This window comes from Phalacrocorax carbo, chromosome 1 (genome assembly GCF_963921805.1).
Source record: "Phalacrocorax carbo chromosome 1, bPhaCar2.1, whole genome shotgun sequence".
Classification (NCBI taxonomy): Eukaryota; Metazoa; Chordata; class Aves; order Suliformes; family Phalacrocoracidae; genus Phalacrocorax; species Phalacrocorax carbo.
This window is the reverse complement of record NC_087513.1, coordinates 119988829-119995133: the sequence shown is the minus strand read 5'-3', so window position 1 is coordinate 119995133 and position 6305 is coordinate 119988829.

The following is a 6305-nucleotide window of genomic DNA, read 5'->3' as shown; positions in this document are numbered from 1 at the left end:
CCAAAGGAGGATGGGTGCTTGCAGAGAGGACAGGGAGGCTGCTGCTGTTTGATACTGTTCCTGGCTCTGGGTAGGTACATCTTATGTACCTGTATGCAACTCCCCTAGTTCAATTTTTTGAATTTAAAGACATTAGGCAGTCAGTGAACTGAAACTGTGTTAAAGAATAGATGGTGAAGCCATGCTTGTGCCAATATATGGAGGTTGGTAAGTAGTATACTGCTTTGTAGAGCATGGCAGTCACAGCAAGCTTCCTAAAGGTGCTGACAGTGAAACTTCTCATTAAACAAACAAAACTGATTTTTCTTACGCTTCCTTCAACTTCTTTTGAGACCAATAAGGTTGTCGTGTTTCATTAAGCTGTATTTAATCAGTCTCTCTTTATAGGAAATTCAACCACAGACCACTTAGTCTCAAGGCCTGTGTCGCTGTGATTAAACACTTGGCCTAGCCTAGCACACGCCATACGCTTCTATTTCAAAGTCCTCCAAACAGTGAGGTTTGAGATACTTTCATTCCAGCGGTATTTGCCTGAACTGCAAAAGAGCTGTAAGCCCAGGTAACAGCAGTCTTGTGTCTACTAATAAAGGTGGTGCATGCCAGCTAGGCAAGGCGAAAGTACACTTATAAAATGCTTTTAAAACAGCTCAAGCACTGCTTCACTATTACATTCCTTCAATGCCTAATAATAATAGCACATTAGCTTCTAATTAAACATGAGGCCGCACTCATGAGTCTTTATTTTCTGTGCCATCTTTCACAATAACAGGCACCAGCTGTGTGTTACACAGAAGGCAACACAGCTGGCACTGGAAAAGAAAACAACGAAGGGATTGCAATGACATGCTGACAGTATGGAGTGGGTATTTGTCTCTGTGAACCAGCCTTCCTTGGGGGCAAGAGGGGTGAATGGGGGTGCTAAATTAGCACTAATGCAGCAATTACAAATTATTGTTTTGTAAAGGTCTCCTGCGGGTGACTTTCCTGATTGTACATGCACTCCTCTGACTTAGTTGAAGTCCTAACTGGGCTGCTGACCTAAAGCTTACAGACATTTCTTTGCCTTTTTCCAGTCTTTTCCATGTTCTTTAAAAAAAAATACACCAAAAATACACAGAACAGCCTAGTGACAGTATCAGGCTTTGTCACTACTTACCTACAAAAAAAAAGCCTCTACCAAAAGAAAAAAAATATTCAGACCTACCATAAATGCATATTCTATATCATGTGACTTCTTTTCCCTAGTTGAGTTGGCAGGGTGAACTCAGCTGCCACATATCTGAAAGGAAACCTGTTCCCCATATCACTTTCTGCCAGCTTCCCTCCCTTGACTTCAGCTCACGCCCTGAAGCAAGCCAAGGCAACGGTGTGAACCAGCTCCTAAGCTGACGACTCTGCCCACTCACCCGCCAGCGCCAGCCCTCACACCAACCCCTAAAACATGCACAAAACCCTGCACGCCCGCCAAGTGGGTTTGAGAGGTGGGATGAAGGCACGGCGGGCTCCACAGAGTTGAGTCTTGTTCCAAGTCCCTCACGCTGCTGAACTGCTCCCTAGCAGCAGAATGGGACCATACGCTCTTCTTGCTTGCCTCCAAAATCAGGTAGACGTTGCTTGCAGGGTTTCTGACTAATACTGGTCTTGTCTGCTTCTTTAGGGCTTCTGACCGTGGCCCCAGGCAGCTATTTCAGCCCAAGGAGTAACAAACCTAGGAAAAAAAGATACAGTGAAATGGTGTTAGTGACCATATGCTTCACCTTTTCATCTCTACATGTGATTTTTCAACCTGGCCTCTGCCTGTATATCTGAAGTAGTGTAGTCTGGGTTTCTGCCAGCACCCACTGGTGCCAGTTCCCTGTGCAGGCACCCCAGCAGCGGGGAAGGTGCCTCACACCATCCTCATTCCTCCCTTTTCCATCCCAGCTTCTGCCTCCAGGGGATAGCACAGCCCCTGATGCATTACCTGTCTTTGCAACAGTTTGTTCCCAGCACCCGGTAGCTTTATTTACCTGCTACTTAGCACAAGGTGCTGCAGCACCATGTTTCAACAGGCCTCAACAAGCCTGTGATTCAAACGCTCAGCGGTGGCGGCGAGGGTAGAGAATTGCTGGGTGATTGCAAAGAGGCCTGGAGGCAAACCTCAGCCCTTCATTCCTGCCTCCTCTCTTGCACCACCTTGGCTCTGCACAACAGGGTTGCAAGAAAAACAAGGCGTGTGGGAGCTGCTCTACAAGGTCTGCTCTAGCAGAGAGACCCAGGGTGGGGGCCCAGGGGGGCTATCTGCACTCCTCCACACTCTTTTAACCCTAGCTGGGTGGCATAAGGTGCAGACTGGCTTACAGGTGTCCCCAAAAACCCAGGCAAAGGCTTTGGGTGCTGGGGTGCTCTGCTGCTGGGGTGCAAACCTGCGTTTCCTCCCCAGCTGCCCCTGGGCCCAGCTGCTGATCAGATCCTGTTGTCCTGTGCCTTGGGGAGGGGGCATCCAGCCTTCTCCCTTCCCTGCCCATCTCAGACAGGGAGGACTTTCTTCAAGCAGCGTTCCCTTTGATCTGTTTCTTTGAAGGTGACCCACACAAGCAAGGAAGAAAGAGTGGGCTGCCTTACACACGAGTCCTGGGGCCAGGGGTTTGCGCTAAGACATCAGCCATGCTTAGCCTGTCCTGTTCTTTGGCCAAAACCACCCGCACATGTGCCCAGGTCTCTGCATGAAGCCTTCGACTGCTTTTACAACACCGGTTCGGTGTTGCAGAGGGATGGGTCACACATGGCACTGCTCCACTCACTCCCCTCTCCCTGCTTTTGGGATGCACTTTAACCTGGGGGGCTGTGGCAAAATGCTGAACACTGGCACTCCTATCGCTGACCAGAGCCAGGGAGAGATTCACAACCCAAAGTGAGAGCTGATTAAACACGGCATAACAGCACAGGAAGCCCTTTCAACAGGGAGGCGGCAGAAGGCAGATCCCAACACGTTGGGGTGCTGCGGTCGCTCTGGCTGAGCGTCATGGGCTGCCGGCAGCAAGACGCAGGGCTGGAGGGCAGCGTGTTGCGGCTGGGAGCAGCGAGGGGAGGTTGTGCCAGTGGGGAGGCAGGCACAATGCCTGGCTGGGCCAGGAAGCCCTCTCTGCTGCATTGGGGAAGTCCTGAACTTATAGGGAACCATGCGACAGGCACTTGAGCAAAAACGGGGTTTAAAATCACTGCTGCCACCACCTTATTTACCTTGCGTTTTTGAAATGCTGTGGGAGAGGCTTTCAAGCTTTTCTCTGCAGTTATGTAGAGCAAAGACCATTTAAAAGCAAATGAAAAGCGACTCATAATCTGCACAGAAACACCTGGCTCTGAGAGGCTCGAGTAGAAACATGCAGAAGCACAAGATAGATTCTACAGCTATGGCCATGACAAGGGGAAGGATGCTCTTCCCTGGAAGAGCAGGCAAGAGCCCATTTGCAGGTGCTGCTCCCTGGGGCAGGCTGTGCCCCACAGGCAGAGAGTAACCCTTGACCGCGGCAGGAATAAGGGCCCACGGGCTGCAGACTCACAGCACACACAAGAGACAAATTTGCCTGATGTGTGTCCCCCCCCGCAGTCTCCATCACCTGATCGGATCAGAGGAAATAAAGCCTGGCAGAGCCAGTTTTCACGAGTTCATGCCCTGACCCTGCCTCTGCAGGGACGAAGTCCAATACATTTCCTTTTTATCTATTAAAATAGAATTGGTTTCCTTAGTCCACTAACAGGCTAAACATGCCAAGTCCTGTGCTGCCATTACTGATGTCTCCCATGTGTTTTAAAACCCCCAGTGAGGCTGGCTTTGTCCCAGCATTGTCTTGCTCTTTGCAAAGATGCTTAGCTAGGGGCATCATAGGAGGTTAAGCAGGCCACGACTGTAACTGACATTGGGAACATTTATCACAGTAGCTCTAGCCAAAAGCGCATATGCAACAGGATTTAGACATTTGCAAAATCAAAGTTTAGAAGTTTGTATGCTATGAATATAAAGGCTGACCTTCAGCCTAACCTGACCTGACAGTCTCAGGGGCTCACAAAAATCTCCATCATCTTCATTAAAAATGTATATATAGATAGATACATATATTTAGATCTGATCAGCAGACTAGTCCATACAACCTTGAAGAAGATGCTAGATGCCTTGAGATTAACTCAGCCTGACTACCAGATTCCCATAGCAGAAGAGCCTTTACTTCCCAGTATCCTCCCACTTGGTCCCAGTTCCTGAGGACAGTGGCATCCCTCTGCCAGGTGCTGCCAGGGTACAACTTGCATAGTACCTTCAGGGCAGGTGGGAGGCACCAGGCTTTCTCCCTGTGTTGAAGCTCCTTGTTTTTCCACACAAGGCTGTGCAAGTCTGTGCTCCAAGTGAGCTCCCCCAAAGAGAGCAGATGGGAAGAGGAGGAGGAGGAGGAAGCTGCTCTGCATGGCTCCTGCTGTAATGGTAACTGTGGCCTTGGGGAACAGAGCAGCAAAGGGCCCCTGACCACTGACGAGCAGCCAGGGCTTTCTTTTTCAACTTGGCCTAAATCCAGATTCGGATAGTGGTTTATTAAGGAATGGTGGTACTGCTCCATCACTTTCCAAGTCAAAGCACTCAGGACCACCCCTGTTCTTTCCTCACCCTTTGGGCTCCCAACACGTCTCAGTGCACTGATTCCCAGGGAAGTTCGTGTTAGTGCACCAAACCAGGCTAACCAGCACAGATACAGACAAGCTCCCTTGCCACAGCTGCAACCCACAGTGTGCACTGGCCTCCCCTTTCACTGAGGCAGCGTTTTCTCTGCTGAAAAGGTGCCAGCTCTGTGACATTTCCAAAACAAGCTTTGCAGCGTTGGAAACTGAGGGGTTCACTTCCCATCCTTGGCTTTGCCAGTTTCAGGGAAAGAGAGAGGTGCAGAACTGCTCCTGGCGTCCCCTTCCAGGGCCTGCGGCAGTGCCAAGGACACAGCCCTAGACACGCTTTCAGTGGAGCACCCTTTCTCCTTCCTCCTTGCAGGCCTGCCAGGACTAGGCAGCTCTGCGGTAGCCCTTTGCCCTGGGTGGTAAGCGAACCCCAGCAGCTTGCATGGCGTGTGCCGGCACGCACTGTGCTACAGGTGGCTCCGGCGCACCGCCGCCTGCCTTCCTATCGCAGGAGGCTCCTGTCCAGACGAGGCTGGCTGAGGTTTTCCAGCTGACTTTTTGGTAGGGAGGCGGCGCCACAGACACCGCTGGACTTTCTCCATTCGTTTCTCCCCATTAGTAACCAAAACAGCTTCTCCAGCCTTAAGCCAGAGTAAAGCCCAATGGTGAAGGCAGTGCTGCTGGCAGCGCACCCAGTGAAGCAAAATGGATGGGTAGTCATCATAGCTCTTAATCAGCCTATGCCAGTAGGGAAGCTGAGGCCTCCCTGATCCTCTCCTTCCTCCCTCTGAGCTTCCCTCGACTGTCAATTAGGAGCCTCCTTCCTGGAGGAATTAAAATTAAAAATAAACTAAAAGGCCAACAAACACAGAGGAACACACTGGCTTCTCCCTGCTGGTGGAGACGTGTGCCTGGAGGGGAGACATCCCATTCCGCCACCCCTCCCCGGGGTGAATGTTGGCAGCTGAAAGCAGGGATGAAGCAGGGCTGGCTTGGGGTTGGGCAGAGGATGCAGCTCCTGGGAGGGTGGCACAGCTAGCCAAGCTCACCCTCGGAAAGGGACTGTTTTGCTCCATGCTGTTTTGGGGGCAGTGGGGCTGTGTGAGCTCCCTGACAGAATCTCTCCAGGCTGGAGCAGGGCCAGGAAAAGCTGCTCTGGAGGAGGCTGTCATTCCCTTAATCAATGGCAACTTGTCTCCAAGGGATTTTATGCATAAGACTCTCATTAAAACCAGAGGGATGCTGACCTAAGGGACTTGGCCAGCTTTGTGCTTTGTGCCTGCAGGTGTCTGGGACCACTCCTTCAGATGCCACCTCCTCTGCTCCCTCCTTCCCTGCAGAGCAGCTGGGCTGGGGGGATGCACCACAGCACCCTGCTGCCTCTCTCCAGCCAACAGCCCTGTACGTGCTCTAAGGCACCCAGAAAAAGCCCTGCAGGGCTTAGAGGCAGGTTGTTTCCATGTAAAATTCCCAGGACTGTGCTCTGAGGTGTGCCACAAGGGGCTCTCATGAATGCCACCAGTTTGACCCCTCTGCGAGCTCGTGGGCAGGGCTCTCCCTCGGCCCCTCTCCCTCTGCTTGACTGCTTCGAAGCAGCCAGTGCCACCGGTTGGCACGAGTATCACGAGGCAGCACGGCTTCCTGGAGAAGGACCCCACCCGCCTATC